Here is a 23,102-nt window from a genome sequence, read left to right as displayed (position 1 = left end):
CGTAATTTATTTTTGCTCTCTTGATTAATCCCTTTGTCCTCCTTTGGTGCATCTTGAACTGCTCCCAGTCTCCGGTTGCGGTACTTTTTTTGGCCAATTGATATGCTCTCTCTTTGGACTCAATGCTGTCTCTAATTTCCCTTGTTATCCACGGTTGAGTCACTTTTTTTGGTTTATTTTTATGCCAAACTGGTATAAACGATTTTTGCAATTTCTCCATTAGATCTGTGAATGCTTTCCATTGTCTATCCACAGTCAACTCCCTCATAAACACCACCCAATCAATCTTACTCAACTCCCGTCTCATACCATCATAATTCCCTTTATTTAAATTCAGGACCTTAGTCTCGGTTTTAATTTCATCACTCTCCATGTCGAGTGAGAATTCGATCATATTGTGATCGCTCCTACCCAAAGGGCCTCGCACAACAAGATTGCTGATTAGCCCCTTATCATTATATATCTGACTTGGTAAATATTTATAGCAATTTCTTTTTGATTTGTGAGAATAATGTTTCTCTTATCTTAAAGGACTAGAAGCACATACCACAGACTCAAAATAAAGGATGGGTCAGAGTTCAGCCAGATGGTAGTGAATCTTTGGAATCCTTCACCCAAATGAGCTTTGGAAGGTTAATTAAGTACAATCATGAGAAAATAGGTTTTTGGATATTGAGAGAATAGAAAGCTATGAGGTTAGTATTGGAACATCTGCAGAGGATGAAGAGAACCACTGAGAATGGGGTAATAAGGAAAGGGTGAGTGAAACATGGAGTTGATGCAGTTGTTAAATAGTGAAAAATTATTTCAACCACCAGGGAGCAGGATTCTTCTTGGTAGATGGAAATGAAAGCCCCTTGAATTAAGTTACTAAGCTGTTGATTATTTACCACATGTGGACATTGAGGTAGAGAAATTAACTTATTTTGAAGGAAATGGACCAGGAATCACATGGTTAAGTGAAGTCTGACTTCACAATACAGTATTCAGACTTTTGGAATGTCTCTAACTAGGATTAGAAGACATTATTCAGGTCAATGATTTTTCATCAGATCTAGATGTTAATTTTGAACTCTGTAGAATTTATTTAATTGCCCATTCAGAGCCAGCTCTTCAGCGCTTGACGTCCTGTTTTGCGGAAACTGCCAAAATGTTTGGCATGGAAATCAGCCTGAAGAAAACTGAGGTCCTCCATCAGCCAGCTCCCCACCATGACTATCAGCCCCTCCCACATCTCCATCGGGCACACAAAACTCAAAATGGTCAACCAGTTTACCTATCTCGGCTGCACCATTTCATCGGATGCAAGGATCGACAACGAGATAGACAACAGACTCACCAAGGCAAATAGTGCCTTCGGAAGACTACACAAAAGAGTCTGGAAAAACAACCAACTGAAAAACCTCACAAAGATAAGCGTATACAGAGCCGTTGTCATACCCACACTCCTGTTTGGCTCCGAATCATGGGTCCTCTACCGGCATCACCTACGGCTCCTAGGACGCTTCCACCAGCGTTGTCTCCGCTCCATCCTCAACATCCATTGGAGCGCTTTCATCCCTAACGATAGTATTCTAGTTTTATATTCTGTTTTTCTTACTCTATCTTGCATACGAGCTGATAACAAAAATAGGTCTATTCTTGAGTATGTTTTATGTCCAGCCAAGTAATATGAATATTCCTTTTCCTTTGGATGTTGTTTCCTCCATATATCCAAAAGTTGCATTTCTTCCATCGATTTAATTATAAATTTGGTTACTTTGTTCTTTCTGTTAATTTTTTTCCCAGTTTTGTCCATATTTGAATCCAAATTCAGGTTAAAATCCCCACCTATTAATATGTTCCCTTGCGTATCTGCTACCTTCAAAAAGATATCTTGCATAAACTTTTGATCTTCTACGTTAGGTGAATATACATTGAGTAGATTCAGCGCTTGACGTCCTGCTTTGCGGAAACTGCCAAAATGTTTGGCCTGGAAGTCAGCCTGAAGAAAACTGAGGTCCTCCATCAGCCAGCTCCCCACCATGGCTACCAGCCCCCCCGCATCTCCATCGGGCACACAAAACTCAAAACGGTCAACCAGTTTACCTATCTCGGCTGCACCATTTCATCGGATGCAAGGATCGACAACGAGATAGACAACAGACTCGCCAAGGCAAATAGCGCCTTTGGAAGACTACACAAAAGAGTCTGGGAAAACAACCAACTGAAAAACCTCACAAAGATTAGCGTATACAGAGCCGTTGTCATACCCACACTCCTGTTCGGTTCCGAATCATGGGTCCTCTACCGGCATCACCTACGGCTCCTAGAACGCTTCCACCAGCGTTGTCTCCGCTCCATCCTCAACATTCATTGGAGCGACTTCATCTCCAACATCGAAGTACTCGAGATGGCAGAGGCCGAGAGCATCGAATCCATGCTGCTGAAGATCCAACTGCGCTGGGTAGGTCACGTCTCCAGAATGGAGGACCATCGCCTTCCCAAGATTGTGTTATATGGCGAGCTCTCCACTGGCTACCGTGACAGAGGTGCACCAAAGAAGAGGTACAAGGACTGCCTAAAGAAATCTCTTGGTGCCTGCCACATTGACCACCGCCAGTGGGCTGATATCGCCTCAAACCGTGCATCTTGGCGCCTCACAGTTCACAGCGGGCAGCAACCTCCTTTGAAGAAGCCTACGTCACTGACAAAAGACAAAGGAGGAAAAGCCCAACACCCAACCCCAACCAACCAATTTTCCCTTGTAACCGCTGCAACCGTGTCTGCCTGTCCCGCATCAGACTTGTCAGCCACAAACGAGCCTGCAGCTAACGTGGACATTACCCCTCCATAAATCTTCATCCGCGAAGCCAAGCCAAAGAAGAAGAATTTGGATGGGGGATATTTGAGAGTGCATTGAGGAGGTGATGGTGGCAATGATTGTTAGAGATGGGAAATTACAAAGGGAAGATCTTGAATAAGGTAGGAATGATCATCTTGAGTTCATCCATCAAAGCGTTTTTTTTGTTAGCAAGATTCTAGGCTGTAAATTATTTATGTTTAGTGCTTTGTAGACCCAGTCTTTCATTCATCACAAATCACAGTTTTTTTTTTGTTTTAATCTTGAACAATTGATTTGGGTACAGAGGCATTTGGGGCTGAGGATCTGGTAGTCCTCTGCCCCTCTTTAGTTTCCATGCTGGCCCCATTGTCAATTTCACCTTTCACAATTCCTCACTAGTGGTTGTGGTAATGCTGGCTTCTTGCAGTGTTGTAGGAAAGCTGTGCAATTCCAGGCATTTCTGTGAAGAACATACAAACTCTGTTAAAGTTAGCTCCTTGTAAACTCAATATATTTCTATTATCCCAATAACCTTTTACTCCCCTTGTTTTGAATTGATCTTTGTCTTAATATTAGAGGCCTCTACTAATCCTGCCCTTTGAGAAAGATGGTTCCAAAGTCTCTCAATCCCCAAAGACACAAAAGTAAAATGTTCCTTAGATGAGTTTCCAAATGTTTCACATTCCTCTCTACTTTAAAATGCTTATTGTTTTTATTAAAATGGTGACTCTCCAGTTCAAGATCTCCTTCAAGGATGATATCACAGTGCAGCAACTAAAGTTGGTGCCTTGCAGCTCCTGCAGCCAGGTTCAACCCCGATCTCCAGTGCTGTCAGTATGAATTTACACATGCACTATGTGACTGCATGGATATCTTCTCCATGCTCCTGTTGAATCCTATGCAGGCTGATAAGTTAATTGTCCATTATATTACTTTTGGTGTGTAAATGAGTGGTAAAAGCTGGGGAGGATTGATGGGGATATGATAGAATTGATTGCAGGATAATTAGTTGGAAGATAGGATTGCTCTGACAGCCAGCATTGACTTCAAGGGCTCTAATGTCATAAAGAAATAAAAAAGGAAACATTTTCTCCATGCCTGCCCACACTCATCTCCCCAGTCCTTGTTACCTTATTTTAAATTTGCAAGTTTTGAGGTGATGATTTTACTTATTATTTTCCCAATTTGACTCAAGTAAGAGTTTTCATTTGAGAATTATTTAATGGCAAATTAGTTTGCATAGCTCCATTCTTTGTACACATCTTGAGTGGGATTGATCTCTGATTAAGAGGTTTTAGTTAGCTGCAAAGACATCAGCTCTCTTAGTTAATGTAGAAGGAATTAAATTATATGTTGTCAAAGTTCCTTTCATTGTCACATAATATGTATGACCATAAGATGTGGGAGCAGAAATAGGCTATTCAGCCCCATAGTCTGCCCCACCATTTAATCATGAGTTGATCCAATTTTCCACTCAGCCCAAATGCCTGGCTTTCTCACCATAATCTTTGATAACTTGATAAAGGGCTCAAGCCCGAAACGCCCGACACTGTTTGACATGATGAGTTTCTCCAGCATTGTGTTTTTACTTGAAATTTGGATGTTCTGTTCAATTAGTTTTCTATAATTTTAGCCTTGCTTAACATCAGTGCTGCTGTTCACTTTGGATGTCTTTGGCTCTGCATTGATATATTAATGCAAAACATTCCCAATACTGTACACTTTACAGTTGATTAAGGAAGAATTCTTACATCCATTATATATGTATATATAAATATCTATAGAAATAGCTTAATGCTGCTTCTCAGCAAAACAGGTTTTTTTTTAATCATAAAAGTAGATGACATGAACGAAATGGTGCCTGAGGAATCAACAGAGCAAAATAAAAATGCACCATTGGTCCTTTTTCATTCTTTGTTTAGTATCAGTAACTGAATGCCATAGTAGCTGTATTATCTGATAGTCTCATCACTTTTGCGATAGATATATATGTTCCAATGTTATGTTTGGGAAATTGTGAACAAGGGGGAATCGTTGAATTTTCCTACCTTTATCCATAGGAAGCTGTTGATGTAGCCCACATATTTCTAATAATTTTTTAATTAACTTTGGATAATTGCTTATTGAGAAGTTACAAAAGCAGGAAATCTGCATTCAAAACATGATTTTTCAAAACCAAGAATTGAAAATATCCTTCCTAACTTTGAAAAACAGGATGAGAATTAGCGTCTATTTTAAATATCTGTCATTTCCTACTGAAAAACATTTCAGAATGATAGATCAGTGAAATTTAGTTTAATATTTGGTATTTAATTAACCTTTATTTTTTAAAAAAATGATTAATCAATAGAAAAGAAAATTCTCCCTGTCTTCTATTTAGAGATACAACTGAGTTCATCTGAAGAGGTGATGTTTATTGTAAGCCAAGAAGCTATATCATTCCTGATAACAAAGATGTACAAAGCAGTTTTTGTTGATGGACAGAGTGAATTTAAATGATCTGTAGTTTGGAATTGGTTGTGGAACGGGAAAGAGTTGTCATTTGCTTTCCGTACTTGTAGTTTGTGAAATATGTAAATTAGGAAGTAATTTTGCTTGTACAATAATGTGAGGCACCAGGGATCTGATGCATGTTGACAAATTGGATTCAAAAGTGACATAATGATGTGAGACAAAGGATAGTAGTGGATGGATGATTTTCTGACTGTTAGAACTGGGATATTTATCATTGGTTGCTTATAACATTGGTTGAAACTCTCTAATCTGATATCCTTGGACCTCAAATCATCTTGCTCTGAGAACTGTTCTTTTTAAATAGCAACATCCCTCAGATCATACAAGTGTCCTGAGAATTTTCAACTATCCAAGGTTATAAATACTGTCATCTGAGACTGCTGAGTTTACAAAAATTGTATTAGTAAATTAATTACCCACTGATTAGTACAGTTCTTAGTTAAATATTAATTAGTATACATATTTAAAAATCTTGCCAGACCATCAAATGCAGACCACTGAGTTTCACCCGATGTAAGTGACTTGGTTGAGAATGTAGATGGTATGATTTACAGGTTTTCAGGCAATATGAAAATTGGTGGAGTTGTAGATGGTAAAGAACATTATCTAAGGATACAGTAGGCTGCAAAGTTGAGCAGAGCAGAGGCAGGTTAAATTTAATCAAGCTAATGTGAGATAATACACTTTGAGAAGTTCAATTCTTTTAGCACATGTAGATTAAATATCAGGGATCTTGGGATCTTGATGTACAAATAGACTTTGATACAAGTCCATTGCTTCCTGAAATCACAAGATGGAGGTGCTGCCAGAGCTGCTGTAATGGCAGTGTTGCCACTGGTGTAGACCCATGGAGAACAGGGAATGGAGTCACAGTGCCTCCGTGGGTCCAATAGACAATAGGAGTTGGAGTAGGCCATTTGGCCCGTCGGGCCAGCACCACCATTTTAGATCATGGCTGATCATTACCCTCAGTACCCAGTCCAACTGCCATCAGCTCCGTACAGGCTTTAAAGGGCCTGTAAATGGAGCCAATGGTGGTTTTATTTAAAAATTCTATGATTGTGGGGTTTATGTCTAAATTTGTGATGCCCATGATTGACAATAGCCAGGGTTGTAGACACTAGGGAAGCAGAATACTAGCAAAGGACACCAGAAAATAGGGAGAACAATCCCTGTTTGAGAAGAAGCAGAGGAGACAATCCATGAATCGGTAGCCATGGTGGCAGACCAGTGAAAGGTTCTGCAGTGGGCTATTGATGACTTGAGGTGAGGAACCCATGCAGCCCATGTGGGGTGTTGGTGGGATTCACACCAAGCTGCGGACTGCTAGAGACTGTCTCAAGATCTGGCTGAAGGATTACTTGGCATTGGAGCTAGGATGTGAGAGGGTACTGATGGTGCAAAGGGTTCCTGATTGTGTCAGAGGTTCAGATCTCGAGGTTGGGCTGCTGATTCACTGAAGGTAAATTCATGGCCACTTGGTGATTCTGAGGAAACTCTGTTTTTCTTCTCTTTGACTGTAAAAGGTGCCTCAGGCAATTTCTGCCAATGACGATTCTGTCAGCCATGCGGCAGATAAAAATCAAATGCTGTGTAATATTACACTGTCTTTATTACATGACAATAAATTGAATCTTGAAATTGGTGGGATAGGGTAGTGAAAAAGGCATTTGATTTGCTTGTCTGTGTAGGCCTAGGCATTGAGTATAAGTGTTGGGATGTCAGGTTGCAGCTGTGCCAAATGTTGTTTAGACCATGCTTGGAATTATTTGAGAATAGATATTATTTTATTATCACCATAGTTACAAGGAAGGATTAGTAAAGTTGAGCATAAAACAAGAATACTTTGTGATCATTCGTCACCTTTATTGACATGTTCAACCTTGAAGGAAAAAAAATATCATATTGATGGAGGTTTAATACTTCATTATAAAAAAAAGTAGATTTGTGATTTTTTTTAAAGAATATAAATTCAATTATTTTTAGATGTGAGTTTTAATTCAATAGATAATGTATTATATGGGATGCATTAAAAGCTTATATAGGATGTCAAATAATTGGCTAAAATTAAAAAGAAATATCTAAAAGGGACAAATCAATTAGAACAGGTAAATTAGAAAAAGATTTACTGTAATTTTTCTGAAGAAAAGAAAAAGCAATTAAAAAAACTTCAATATATTACTATTCAGATGTATAGAACAGAAAAATTAATTCAAAGAACTAAACAGATATTATGAATTAGGATAAAACTCAAAGTTTTAGCATTAAGGGGGGAGAGGGGGAGAAGGATGAATGAGGGGGGGAGATGAAATGTATATTAGTGATGATCATTTGTGAATGTTGTTATTGATAAGATTCATAGTGCAAGAAATAACAAATTTTTAAAAAATTTTAGCATGAGAATTGAAAGCAGAACAGAGAGCTAGAGTGATTAATGCAGTTAAAAAATCATTGGTGACTATTAGATATAAACCATAAGAAATAAATGAAGTATTTAAGGAATTTTATAATTCAGAATTGGTACTTGATGAAAATAAGATAGACAAGTTTTTAATCTCAAATTATCTAGTTTGATGGAGAGTAGAAAGATTTGAATGTGGTATTTACAGCAAAAAAGATTAGTGAGGTAATGAGTTCATTGCAAAATAATGAATCGCTGGGAGAAGAAATTTAAAGATCTTTTAATAGCTCCATTTATTGAGGTGTTAAATTATACTATGAAGGTATATTCTCTGCCAGAATACTTTTTAATTGCAATTATTACAGTAATTCTGAAAAAAGAGAGATCTAATGAAACCAGTATCTTATAGACCAATTTCATTATTAAATGTTGATTATAAAATATTAACAAATAGATTGGCAAAGTATTAACCCGAATTGAAACATATGGATCAAACTGGATTTGTTAAAGGGTCGGAAATCTGCAGATTATGTATCAAGCTTCTTAGTTTGATACGTTTGGTTCAAAAAAGGGGAGATCTGAGTGTGGCAGTGACTTTGAATGCTGAAAAAGCATTTGATAGATTTGAATAGGATTTTCTCTTTAAAATTTTAGAGAAATGTAGATTGGGTTCAATGTTTATAGATTGAGTTAAAATGTTGTATAAAAAACCTATTGCAAATGTAGTGACAAATGGACAGATTTCAACATCTTTTGAATTAACAAGATCAAGTAGACGAGGTTGCCCATTGTCACCAGCTTTATTTGCTTTAGCAATAGAACCGTTAGCTGAATTAATAAGACAGGATTCAAAGAATATGGGTATTGAGGTGAAACAAGAAGATCTGTATATTGTGCTCTTTGGAGAGGTTGAATGTCACTACCTCTTTCCATTGGCTTGGTCATTGTTATTTGAGCACTAGCAGCAACACTTCTTCTTGTGGCTGTATAACCCATGGACCTACCGACATAATAGGTGCTAGCCCTTTGGGTATGTCACTTTGAGTGACAAATCTTGCAGAAGCCTGAGCTAATGCTTTCACTTTGGCCATATTTCTAACAGGTTGTTCCTCAAGCTCTAGTCTTCTGTTCACTATCCATTTGTAACTTCAGTTGCTGATTCTTGATTTGAACCTCCCTATCCTCTAAAGCACAACTTTTTCCCAACCACTGTTGTTGTGCATAGACAGTAGCCAAGTCTGCTTGTGCCTTAGCATCCATAGCTGATGTGCTTGAAGCATTCGAGGCTGTACTTGCTTTAGATGCCTTTGAAGATCTTCCTGCACTTGTAACCTTGGAAATGCTATAATCAGGATTCACATCTGGACTTTCAGATACCGCTGATTCAATCTCTATCATCTGCATTTCGCTTAGTATAGCACCAATAGAACTTTGCAACATACATGCATTTGTTCCATTTCAACTAACTTTTAAGCCATGAGGCCTGCAGTACCTTGACAGTGTCTTCTTGCTTGTTAGTTGAACCCACTTCTTTAGCTATTGGCTCCAACCTCCTGCCAAGTGTTGTCAGTCAGCCTTGCTGGATCAATTCATGATGAAATGGTTATTTGAGAGGAGCTGTTTGCTTGAGGTCTTTAGCCCAATGAGTCTTATTCTTATCCACCTTGGGTTCTTCACACTGCAACCTGGCTTCTGCCCAGGCTTCTACTGGAACTGTAAATTAATTTTGTATCTTGATCCCTTTTAAGAGAGCTGCTGCCAGCTGAATTATTTCTGTGGTTCCTAACATAAACTTTCTTATCTGGGTGTTTGTTTATAAGAACATCTTCTGGGCTTCCTGGCAATTCTGCTACCAGAGCTGTGCTTATCTTTTTCAAAGACGCAGGTGTCTGGCCCGTCCTTTGGCTCAATTTCCAACTGCACAATTCACAGTCAGATTCTCACACTTCTGGGATATTCTATTATTACAGCATGAATGTCCCTTGGCTTTAAATCAAGTTGTTAATTCTTTTAGACAAATTTTACAAGCCTTTCTTCCAAATAAAGTTCACAATTAAATTTTTATTTGAATCAAAATATAAACTACACTTTCCTTATTCTAATATATCCTAATTTCAAAGTATCATCTTCCAAAGCATGAACTGTGATATCCCAAATTTCGATCTCTTTAATCCAACACATCAAGCTCTATGGCTGTTACTTTGTATTTTTAATTTGTTGATAGAACGGATAAACATTTTGCATTAAGACTTTCAGAACGGTGAATAATAAAGCATTTACTGTATTATAGAGGTACAAAAAAATATTTAAAGAGATACACAAATATGTAGAAATACAAAATATTAGAGAAACAAAAGATGTGTAGAGATATAAAATGTAAATAAAGATACAAAATCTTAGATATCAAAAATGGTATTTAAAGAGATACAAAAATTCAAAGAAAAATTTCTCGTGCCCGCACTTCCTTCACATCTTGTAGAATGAGAGGCAAGCTGTTAGCCCGTGTGGATATTACAACATATTACATCATGGTCACTATGGTAGCACTACAAACAATAGTTCTCTTAAAGAGACAGTCACAAAATGAACTAAGAATCAAAAACAAGGTTTTAGCCTTTCCACTTTTCACTTCCCAATTGATGTAGACAGATGTAGTATTTTCCCCTCTCCTGAAGTTGATAATAATCCCCATCACCTTATTAATATTGAGAGAGCGGTTATTAACTTGGCATTGTGCCACTATAGTATATTTTTCATGTATCCTGTAATATCGATATTTGATATCAGGCCTATTACTGTTATTTTCAATGTTAGAAAGATATTTGGCTGAAGAGATAGATATCCAGAGGAAATATAGAGCCTCTTATGGGGATCCAGAGTTATGACCATGCAGATCCCTTGGGTTTCATTTACTTGTGGCTATTTGGATTTGGTTCCTTGAATCAACAATGGGACTCAGTAGTTCTTTTCAGTCGGTCTATTTTCTGCTGTTCACTGGTGGCTTTGTTGGTGGCCTATAGTTCAGTGGTTGTGGGGGGTGGCCATGGGGGACTCAATTGCTCCTTGAATTGCTGATGTTGAGCATAATAGTGGAGGAGATACTGTCCATCTTTATTGATTGTAGTCTGTTAGACAGGAAGAGGAGTTGCAGAGGAGGATGCTAAGGCCTAGATTCCAAAGTTTTGGAATGAACTTCCTCAGAAAATGGTATTTAAAGCAGAGCTGTAGTCTATGAATGCTGTTGAATATGGGTATCCTCGATGACCAGGTGTTCCAGAGCTGAATGTAGAGCCAGGGAAATGGTATCTGCTGTGGATCTGTTTGGTCGGTAGGCAAATTGAAGTAGACCAAGGTTAGCAGGTAGGCTTGAGTTGTTGTGAGCCATGACCAGCCTCTTAAAGCCTTTCATGATGGTGGATGCCAGAGCCCTTGGCTGGTAGTCATTTAGTCTTGTAATTGTGTTTTTCTTCAGTGCTGGTATAATGGTTGCTTTCTTAAAGCAAGTGGAAACTGTAGCCTATTGCAAGGAGAGATAAAAGATGTAAGTGAATACAGTTGGTCTGCATTCAAGAAACATCCTGATACTCCTTTGGGCCAGTCTCTTTCTGTGAGTTCGCATAACTTCAGCAATCATGATCATTAGTGCAACAGAATGAGTAATAGTTCATGGTGATGGACCCTCCCTGCTGGCTCTCTGTTCAAAGCAAACATTGAGCATATTTAACTCATCTAGAAATGTTGTGATACTGCATGCTCTGCTACTCCACTTTGGTTTGTACTCTGTGGTAGTATGCTGGCTCTGCCATAGTCACCAGTTATCTGTGATGTTTCTTGCGACTTTAGCTTGATGCTGTACTGTCTATTAGCTTACCTGATGGCCTTGCAGAGATTGTATTTGAATTTCTTGCAGAGGACTGGATCTCCTTACTTGAATGCCTTTAACCTGGCCTTTGAAAGAGAGCAGACTTAATGGATCAGGGCTTCCCAAACTTTTTAGCACTTGGAATTTGTGGAACTCCAATTATCAATTACACTTTGTAGTAAGAAAGCAAATAAGCTCCCCATTTTCCATGTTGTTGCCTCTAATTTACATTTAATGAGATGAATGGAGTTGTTTGTCCTCACAGATTCTCTTAATGTTGGGCACAATATTAGATAACTGTATCCTTATGTCAGGAGCGGCATCAAGTTGGTTTCTGTATTTTGTTTTCGTTGCCGAGTAAGTAGTGCAGTCCCTTATCATCTGGAAGACTTGGCCAACCTGAGTGAAGAGTATATCTAGTTTGTCTTCCTCACTTTGCACATCGTTGTAAATCATGAAAGCATTGAGGCAGTGCAACCATTGATCGAATTTTACTGAGGCCTCTAGATCTTTAGGGTCTATGTCCAATTTATCCCTGTTCATGGCCCAAAAATTTAAGGTTATTAAATTTAATGTGACATGAGACAGAGAGTGGTAATTAATGAGCTTTAATCATCTTAAGACATCAACACATCTCGAATGTTGCTGGCCCAGTTCCAAGGCAGGTACTGAGGGAGGAGTTTGGGTGTAACAGCCTTTATAAGGATTTCTGGGGGCGGGGAGGGGGTGGAGTGACAGGTTCAGGGGATGGGCAAGCTCTTACAATACATAAATAAATACAGTGGTTGTACCACACTTACTCAACAATGGAAGCAGTGTATTCATCAAAGGTGATTGCTGAATGCTGGAATTCAAACCATTTTACTGACTCTTAAGCAGTCATGTAGGATTTCACTTGGTCCTTCGACCATTATTGGATGACTTTCATTACCAGACCCTCCCTCATTAACTTTGATTGTATGCGAGTGTCATTAACACAGCCTGATTATTTAACTTGCCAAATCATGGGTATGTGATAAATAGTAAGCATTTAAAAAATTTGTTGTGGCAGCTTGCACACTCAACAGGTGAATTGGCTCACAGTCGTGGGCAAGTCCATGGCAGATCTGAATATGAGAGCTCTGGGGGCAGAGCAAGCCCACAGCCTAACGGCTGATGTCATAAAAGGCCTGGGAGTTGCAAGCATCATCAGGTTCTGAGGGATTTAAATGGGTGTGAATTCTATTAAAGTCAGTTGGTTCAACTCACTTTTGACTTTGTGTGATTCTTTTGCCCTCTGTGTGCCGAGTGCAACAACAGTGAAATAATTATCAAGTGTTGGGATCTCTGATGGGGCAGGAGATGTGCTTGTGGAATTTAGGTCCGACATTTTTGAGGGTGACCTAATCCCAGTAGTTATGGATGCAGGCTTCAGATACTTTGTTGATGGGGGTCAAAAATTAATCTTGCACTAGCTTTACAGTCACCTTGTGTGGTATTTGGACTACAGTTAACTGACATGAATTTTCACAGCAAGTGGGATGGGCAGTCCTTTGCTGTTAGGAATTCCATGCCATGCAGAGAGCCATATCTGAACATCACATGATGAGAAAGCAGATAACTCTGCCTCTGCTTTTTCGAAGGATGCTGTACAGTCCATTCAGTAGATTGAGAAGTTGTCAGAGAACTGTATATTTAGGTGTGGAGCGTGACCTTCATGTCTCTGAAGCAGAGCACACATTCTCTCAACTCGCTTTGAAAGACAAGCTTAGCATTTAATTTGTGTATAGACTGGACATTTGCCAAGAGAATACTGGATGAAAGAGGTCTTAAAACCATAACATTTCCTCCTCTCCTACAGCTCAGTGCAGCTGCCTTGTTTTCTGGATTGTTGGTTATCTCTTATGAAGTTCTGGATTTGGAGGTATGATCATGCAGATCACCTGGGGTTCTGCTTGTGGTTATTTCCAATTGATTTCTTGAATCAACTGTGTTGCATGTGGAAAGAGTTGTAAAGAAAACTTTTGACATCTTAGCCTTTATAAATCAAAGTATTGAGTATAGAAGTTGGGATATTATGTTGAAGTTATTAAGTCATTGGTGAGGCCACACTTAGAATATTGTGTGTAGTTCTCATTGTCCAGCAGGAGGAAAGGTATCAATAAGATTAAGAGTGCAGAGAAGATTTTCTAAGATGTTGCCTGATCTTCAGGAGTTGAGTTGCCAGGAAAGATTAAACAGGTTATGACTATACTCCTTGAAATGAAGAAGAATGAGGGGAGACTTGATAGAGGTTTGAGGGGTATAGATAGAGTGGATGTGAGTAGGATGTTACCACTTAGATTGGGTGAGATAAATACTTGAGGTCACAGCTTTAGGCTGAAAGGAGAGAGGTAGAAGGGGAACATGAGGGGTAAGTTTTTCACTCAGTGGTAGGAATATGTAATGAGCTGCCATCTGATGTAGTGATTGCATATTCAATCTTGAATTTATCCTTTTAAAATTCATGGAGTGCTGATTCGACCACTAGCCTACTGCAGGGGGAGATCTCTGTACCTGGAGGGAAGACCACCTAAGGACTGAATCCACCTAGCCGGCTGTCAATCAGCCGACCTGAATATAGGTCTGAGCCGGCCCCTCCTGAGCCATTCACTCTGGAAACTGGTGTGTACAGAACTTTAGCAGAATAAATTGTGACGCGCTATAGTAGCAGCAAGCAGACACAAACGTGAAAGACTACTACTGACTTCAAAGGCCCCCTGCCTTCCATGAACAAGAATGTCTACTTCCTCACGGTTATAGACGAGTACTCCTGTTTTCCCTTCGCTATCCCTTGCTCGGACACCTCCATGACCACCGTTATCAGGGCTCTGACACATATCTTCACCATGTTCAGCTACCTCGTGTTCATCCACGGAGACCAGGGGTCCAGCCTCATGAGTGAGGAGCTGCGTCAGCACCTAGTGAAGCAAGGCATCACGACTAGTCGCACGACTAGTTATAACCCGAGGGGCAACGAGCAAGTGGAGCGCGAAAATGAAGTGATCTGGAAGGCAGTTCTCCTGGCCCTTAGGTCCAAAGGCTGGTCCGTGGACTACTGGCAAGAAGCCCTCCACCAGGCGCTCCATGCCATTAGGTTGCTCTTGGGCACGGCTACGAATCAGACCCCTCATTAGTGCCTGTTTTCATTCCCTAGGAAATCGATGACTGGAACCTCTCCCCCATCATGGCTCATGTCTTCGGGACTGGTGCTCCTGCCCAAATACCTACGTGGCCACAAGGCCAACCCACTGGTCAAGCAAGTGCTCCTCCTTCATGCAAACCACAACTACGCCTATATTAGGTACTCCAGTGGCTGTGAGGACACTGTCTCAACCAGGGATCTGGCACCAGCAGGGACACCACAACCACCATTTACCCACCATGGGCATCCTTGGCCCACCCAGTACCCGGGGGCTTAACTACTCCCCCCACCTCTCCAGAGACTCCCTCTTCTGCCGATCCATGCCGACTCAGCCACACCACCACAGACATATGCTACACTACCTGCTCCGGTGCCTACCCTAACCATGCCAGACCAGACTAACCCTCAGGTACCCACTACACCCTCACCAACCTTTGACCAGGAGCCATCCTTGCGATGATCACAGAGACTCCGATGGCCGCCGGACCATCTTAACCTGTAAATAATCTGTAAATACCACCCGGCATCATTACTGACCCCCACCCTCCAACCAAGAAGGGGGTGAATGTGGTGATACAACCACTAGCCTACTGCAGGGGGCGATCTCTGTACCTGCAGGAAGACCACCTAAGAACTGTCAATCAGCTGACCCGAATATAGGCCTGAGTCGGCCCCTCCTGAGACAGTCACTTGGGAGCCACCACAGCTGAAACTGGTGTGTACAGACTTTTGGCAGAATAAAGACTGTAGTACAGTCTTTCATGTTTGTGTCTGTTTGCTGCTACCACAGCACATCATATATGGATAGGAATGGTCTGGAGGGTTGTGGAATGAGAGGTCAGTGGGGTTAGCTTGTTTTATTGGTTGGCACAGACTGGAAGGGTCGAATAGCCTGTTTTTTTGCTGTGCTGTAATGTTCTAAGGTTCTCTCCAGTGGTCTGTTTTCTGTTGTTCATTGAATTGTAGGCCCTGAACAAAATCTCCAGTGGTTTTGGGGGGGGTTGCCGTGGTAGACTCAGTTACTCCAAAAGTCGTAGGGGGCATTGTATTGGTGGTCTGGAGGTGCCTTGAGGTCTAGCCAGGCCAGTTGTGCCTATAAGGTGAAAGTCCTCCTGTTTGAGGCCTGGGGGAGTTGGGGCTCTTTGTGAAGTCTGGAGCTCCACAAAGACAAGGCAATGTCTTTTTAGTTCAGGTCAGCAGGTAGGTTCCAGGGACAGAGGAATCCAACATAATGAGGCCAAACCAGGCATCTGTGAATTTGTCTGTTAGCCTGTTCTCTCCCTAATCTTATCCCCCCACACCTTCTTATTCAGACACCTGTCTGATTTTTACTCATGTCTTGATGAAGGGCTCAGGCCTGAAATGTTGGTCACCTGACTTGAGATTCTCTAGCAATTTTGCGCATTGTGCTTTAAAATGATTGGGTAGATTTTATGGTCAAAATAAGGCCCTTGTGTACAAATGTGTATGACACATTAAAGGAAAAAATAATGAAATTGGATGCAGATTTAACTTCAGATTGAGATTTATTGTCACATCATACATGACATCATATACAACCCTGAGATTCTTTTTTTTCCTGCAGCCGCAGCAGAATTACCACTTTAATTAGTAGTGTAAAAAAAAATGTACATAGAATAAACATCTAAACAAACAACTGTAAACATATAACGAATGTAAGCAAACTAGGCAATATAGAGAGAACAAACAGAAAATCAGTAAAGTGCACAAGTAAGAGTCCTTAAATGAGTCTCTGAGTTTGTCATTGAGGAGTCTGATGGTGGAGGGGTAGCAGCTGTTCCTGAATATGGTGGCACCTATACCCCTTTTCTGATTGGAGCAACGAGAGCAGAATGTGTGCTGAGTGATGTGGGTCTTTGACGATTGCTGCTGCTCTGTGATGGTAGGGTTCTCTGGGTTTTGCCTGTGATATCCTGGGCTGTGTCCACTACTTTTTGGAAGGCTTTAAGCTCAGGGGTATTGGTATACCTCATCCAGCTCTAGCCTCAAGGGTTGTTGAGGGAGCTGGAGCAGGGCGGATTCTTGGACTGAGCGGTTGGCACTGAAAAGGGATTGGAAGTGTTCTGACCATCGATTGAGGATGAAGATCTTGTCGCTGAGGAGGACTTCGCCATCTGAGCTGCGCAGAGGGCTTTGGACTTGGGGTGAGGGGCCGTACACCGCCTTTAGTGTCTCATAAAAAACCCTGAAGTCGCCAATGTTGGCGCTAAGTTGGGTTCGTTTGGCGAGGCTCGTCCACTACTCATTTTGGATCTCCCGGAGTTTGCACTGAAGGTGGCTGCATGCGAGACGGAAGGCTTGTTTTCTCTCTGGCCAGGAAGGCTTTGCAAGGTGAGCCTGGTGGGCAGATCACTTCTTTGCCAGCAGCTCCTGGATTTCCTGGTTGTTTTCGTCAAACCAGTCCTTGTTTTTCTTGGAAGAGAAGCCCAGTACCTCTTCAGTGGATTGCAGTATGGCCATTTTCAGCTGATCCCAGAGGGTTTCAGGAGATGTGTCCGTGAGGCAGTTTGCATCCTTGAGCCTTACTTGGAGGTTTGCCTGGAAGTTTCCTCTCACTACGTCTGACTGCAAGTTTCCAACATTGAACCTCTTTCTGGGGGCACCACTGTTCTTGAACTTTGGCTTGAAGTGAAGGTTGAGCTTGCAACGAACAAGCCGGTGGTCAGTGTGGCATTCTACGCTGGGCATGACCCTGGTGTGGACCACATCTCATTTGTCTCTTCCTTGCCCCAGAACGTAGTCCAGGAGGTGCCAGTGTTTGGATCGGGGATGCATCCAGGTAGTCTTCAGGCTGTCTCTCTGCTGGAAAAGGGTGTTGGTAATGACAAGCCGCTGTTCTGCGCAGAGTTCCAACAGGAGGCGCCGTTGTCATTGCACTTGCCGACACCATGCTTGCCAAGGATTCCTGGCCAGGTTTCTGAGGCTTTGCCGACGCAAGCGTTGAAGTCGCCAAGGATGACAACCTTGTCGGCTGTAGGGGTGCGTTGGATGAGGTTGCGCAGATCAGTGTAGAACTTGTCCTTTTCTGCTGGTTCCGCCTGAAGGATTGGAGCATAGACACTGATGAGAGTGATATGTCGCTTGTTTTGAAGGGGAAGTCGCATGGACATGATCCAGTCAGAGTGGCCTGTCGGGAGGTTTTTGAGTTTAGAGGCAATGGAGTTCTTGACCATGAAGCCAACACCAGGTAGGCGTCATTCAGCCTGAGGCTTGCCAGACCAGTAGAGTGTGAAGCCCGCGCTGTGTTCTTGGAGGCTGCCTACATCTGCAAGGCAGACTTCGCTGAGAGTGGCTATGTCGACGTCGAGTCTGAGGAGTTCATGTGCGATGAGGGCAGACCAACGTTCAGGTCGGTGGCTGTCAGCCTTGTCTAGCATGGTTCTGATGTTCCAATATGCTAGCTTGAGTTTGTGTGCATCTTTTGAGGGGGGAGGACGTGGACCTGTCCTCGGGCCTGTGCAAAGGAGCTTTTAGGTGGAGCGAAGTGTGCGCGGTACTGGCCCCACCCTTTACACCCATGGTTCGTGTGCCGTGGCCAAGCAAGCTGGGACGTGGCAGCGAGGTCCTTAGGTCGTAGGTTTTATATCGGAGTGACCTTCTCCTATGCAGGTTGCTTAACCAGGCTGAAGAGGCCCGCCTCCCCTTTTAGGTCGAACCATATCTGGAGATCTACGACCGCTGTCCACAGTTATGGAGTGGTGCGCCCTGGAATCAGCCTGCGTGCATTTACTCCTGCCATGGCCGAGTAAAGGGGATGCAGCTTTGGTTGAGGATCAGAAAGAAAAGTTATAGTACAAAATTTTTTAAGACTGGAGACAGCTCTGCAATGGAGTTCACAGTTCTCATTGATGGCTCCTGGCCCGGGGCTCGGCTGCCAATGGTTGGGCTGTGCAGGCTCCCGGGAAGAGATATATAAGGCAATTGAACAACTGAAAAGTGGCAAAGCAGCAGGTATGGATGGAATCCCCCCCAGAGGTCTGGAAGGCTGGCGGCAAAGCTCTGCATACCAAACTGCATGAGTTTTTCATGCTCTGCTGGGACCAAGGAAAGCTGCCTCAGGACCTTCGTGATGCCATCATCATCACCCTGTACAAAAACAAAGGCGAGAAATCAGACTGCTCAAACTACAGGGGAATCACGCTGCTCTCCATTGCAGGCAAAATCTTTGCTAGGATTCTCCTTAATAGACTAATACCTAGTGTCGCCGAAAATGTCCTCCCAGAATCACAGTGTGGCTTTCGTGCAAACAGAGGAACTACTGACATGGTCTTTGCCCTCAGACAGCTCCAAGAAAAGTGCAGAGAACAAAACAAAGGACTCCACATCACCTTTGTTGACCTCACCAAAGCCTTTGACACCGTGAGCAGGAAAGGGCTTTGGCAAATACTAGAGCGCCTCGGATGCCCCCCCAAGTTTCTCAACATGGTTATCCAACTGCACGAAAACCAACAAGGTCGGGTCAGATACAGCAATGAGCTCTTCAAACCATTTTCCATTGACAACGGCGTGAACAAGGCTGCGTCCTCGCACCAACCCTCTTTACTATCTTCTTCAGCATGATGCTGAAACAAGCCAATAAAGACCTCAACAATGAAGATGCTGTTTACATCCAGTACCGCATGGATGGCAGTCTCTTCAATCTGAGGCGCCTGCAAGCTCACACCAAGACACAAGAGCAACTTGTCCATGAATTACTCTTTGCAGACGATGCTGCTTTAGTTGCCCATTCAGAGCCAGCTCTCCAGCGCATGATGTCCTGTTTTGCGGAAACTGCCAAAATGTTTGGCCTGGAAGTCAGCCTAAAGAAAACTGAGGTCCTCCATCAGCCAGCTCCCCACCATGACCACCAGCCCCTCCACATCTTCATCGGGCACAATGAACTCAAAACGGTCAACCAGTTTACCTACCTCGGCTGCACCATTTCATTTGATGCAAGGATCGACAAAGAGATAGACAACAGACTCACCAAGGCAAATAGTGCCTTCGGAAGACTACACAAAAGAGTCTGGAAAAACAACCACCTGAAGAAACATACAAAGATCAGCGTGTACAGAGCCGTTGTCATACCCACGCTCCTGTTTGGCTCCGAGTCATGGGTCCTCTACCGGCATCACCTACGGCTCCTAGAACGCTTCCATCAGCGCTGTCTCCGCTCCATCCTCAATATTCATTGGAATGACTTCATCACCAATATCGAAGTACTCGAGATGGCAGAGTCCGCAAGCATCGAATCCATGCTGCTGAAGACCCAACTGCGTTGGGTGGGTCATGTCTCCAGAATGGAGGACCATCGCCTTCCCAAGATCGTGTTCTATGGCGAGCTCTCCACTGGCCACCGAGACTGAGGTGCACCAAAGAAGAGGTACAAGGACTGCTTAAAGAAATCTCTTGGTGCCTGCCACATTGATCACCTCCCACCGTGCATCTTGGCGCCTCACAGTTTGGCGGGCAGCAACCTCCTTTGAAGAAGACCGCAGAGCCCACCTCACTGACAAAAGACAAAGGAGGAAAAACCCAACACCCAACCCCAACCAACCAATTTTCCCTTACAACCGCTGCAACCATACCTGCCTGTCCCGCTGACGTGGACATGCCCCTCCATAAATCTTCATCCGCGAAGCCAAGCCAAAGAAAGAAAAGAAGATTGGTATACCCATACCAGACCATAATGCAAAAGCATTATCTCAGGACGCAAAAGCCAACATGAGATATAGATGGAAAAATGGCCTGGACAAGAAATCGAATACGACAGATCTTAAGAACTACTGGAAAAGTTTTTTTTAATTAAAAATAAATCTTCACAATTGCAATTGATCTGGGACAAAAATAAGCTATAATCTTAACAAATCACTTCAGTACAGCACTTCAGTCTAAGGAATGCAGTGGAGTCTTGTGTGAAAATAACATGGCAGGAATGAAGCTGCAAAAGAATGCAGATTAAATGGAGTGGGTGGGGGAGGGGAGTGGAGTATAATATGAGAAAAATATCATTTGGTTTTCAGAATCAGAATTTATTGTCATGAACAAATTACGAAATTTGTTGTTTTTGCGGGAGCATCACAGTGCAAACATTCATATACCACCTGAGAAAAATAAATTAAAAATAGTGCACAGAAGATCAGTGTTTGATGGCAGCGGTGAAGCTGTCCATGTGCTGCTGAGTTCCCTTCTTTTTCCCAATGGTAGCAAAGTGAAGAGGGAATGGCCTGTGTGATAGGGGTCCTTGAAGATAGCGGCTGCTTTCTTAAGACACCACCTCTTGTAGATGTACTCAAAGGAGTGAAGTCTTGTACCCGTGATATCGCAGGCCGAATTAATAACCCTCAAGTTTTTTTTTCTTGTCCTCTGTGTTGGTACCTCTATGTCAGCCAGTGATTAACCAGACAGAATGCTCTCCATGATGCACCTGTAGAAATATTTGAGTCTTCTGTGATCTAATGAATCTCCTCAAACACCTTACAAAGTATAGTTGCTGACTAGCCTGCTTTGGGATTGCACAGACATAAAGGCTTCAGGACAGATCCTCTGAGATGTTGACACTCAGGAATTTGAAGTTTTTGACCCTGTCCATTACTGAGCCCTCGATGAGGACTAGTTCAAGTTCTCCTGACTTCCTCCTGAAGTCCTCAATAATCTCCTTGGTTTTGCTAACATTGAGTGCAATGTTGATGGTGTGATGCCACTCAATGAGCTGATCTCTCTCCCTCCTGTACACTTCTTTGCAGTTTGTGATTCTGCCAACAACCATGGCGTCATCAGCATATTTGTAGATAGCATTGGGATGTGCCTGGCTACACGGTCATGGGTGTATAGTGAGTAGAGCAGTGGGCTAAGCATGCATCCTTGAGGTGCGCCTGTGTTGATAGTAAGGAGGAAATGTTGTTTCCACTTTGTATTGATGGCCTTCCGATGAGGAAGTCAGAGATCCAGGGTTTGGAGCTGGTTGACCAGCATTGAGGGAATAATAGCGTTGAAGGCTGAGCTGTAGTCAATGAAGAACAGCCATATGTAGGAATTGCTGTTGTTGAGATGATTCAGAGCTGAGTGGAGAGCCAGTGATGATGCTTCTGCTGTGGTGCGATTGTGACAATTGGTGAATTGCAGTAGGTCCAGTCCTTTGCTTAGGTGTGTGTTAATTCTGGCCATGACCAACCTCTCAAAGCATTTTGTCACATTAGAGGTTAGAGGTGCTATGTTTTAGTTCTTGAGGCAGCATGCTCTGTACTTGGGCCTGGGATGATTGATGCCCTTTTGAAGCAGGTGGAAACCTGTGATTGCAGCAATGAGAGTTTGAAAATGTATGTGAACACTCTGGGTAGATGGAGCCTGCCAAGCTCCTACCAAAATTTGCAAGCATTATCACTATCCCTGGTCAAGGGTGAGAGGCAAAGGAATACTATTATCCTAATGCATAACCAACAAAAGACAAGCATGCCATTATTATAAGTTATTGAGTGCTAGCATCCTCCCATTCAATATAACCTCTCACATCTCCCATTTTGCAGAAGTAAATTCAATTAACCTTTGTTCCTCTCGAATTAACAGTGGATCATTGTCATTCTGTAGCTTGAAACTATCGTCATTATCAACACTACCACCAATTATTAATCTGCAAACCAACAAATTGTGTCTTTTCCGTTTGTATCCAACTCGGTAAGGGATCCAGCATTGATCCTACTGATACACTGCAGATCACATGTTTCCAATCACAAAAGGAATCCTCAACCATCACTCTATCCATTTATCTTTTTTAATATATTTTTATTGAGTTTAACGTAATGAGTATAATAAATTATGATTACATAATGAATCAATTGTATACAAGCAAATACATACCAAAGGGAAAGGAAAAAATGAGAAAGTAATAAAATGTGCCTATCTACATTTATAGTTACTTGTAATAGCTCCATCTAATAATAAATATTAAGAATGCAACCATGTCAGACCCATTATTAAGGATTTTTTAAAAACCTTAAAGGGCTAAACTACCGTATAGTTTGGTGTACAAGTCGACTGGCAGAATAGGTGGACCCTTTTTTAAAGCCACATTTTAATGATTTTATGGTATATCCAGCGTACAAGTCAACTCCCATTTTTCAAGCTGTCTGGACCTCCAAGGAACATCCCAAAAATTTTTAAAACACCTCAATTGCAAGTAACAAAGCTGTAAATTAAGTAAGTAAAAAATATCCTCTGCCTACCGGGCAGGAGCAGCGATAGCCCTCAGTGCTGGAGCAGGAACATCATCCTACCAGGCAGGAGCATCAATGGCGACACCAGGGTCCCAGGTAGGAACAGTTATGGTGGTGCCTAGCAG

The 23,102-nt window shown here is 42.2% G+C and overlaps 1 protein-coding gene and 1 long non-coding RNA gene across 7 annotated transcripts in view; one reads left to right on the top strand and one right to left on the bottom strand.

The window, feature by feature from the left end:
* LOC138753800 (regulator of microtubule dynamics protein 3-like) overlaps positions 1-23,102 on the top strand; it is a 412,426-nt gene that overhangs the window by 72,365 nt on the left and 316,959 nt on the right. The gene's annotated exons all lie outside the window — the stretch shown is intronic.
* On the bottom strand, positions 3,081-12,751 carry LOC138752392 (uncharacterized). Its single transcript, XR_011350591.1, has 2 exons — positions 12,402-12,751; positions 3,081-3,284 (listed from the first exon to the last, which is right to left on the bottom strand). It is a non-coding gene; the product is annotated as an uncharacterized lncRNA (long non-coding RNA).

The sequence above is a fragment of the Narcine bancroftii genome, chromosome 2 (genome assembly GCF_036971445.1).
Source record: "Narcine bancroftii isolate sNarBan1 chromosome 2, sNarBan1.hap1, whole genome shotgun sequence".
Classification (NCBI taxonomy): Eukaryota; Metazoa; Chordata; class Chondrichthyes; order Torpediniformes; family Narcinidae; genus Narcine; species Narcine bancroftii.
This window is presented reverse-complemented; position numbering and strand designations above follow the sequence as displayed.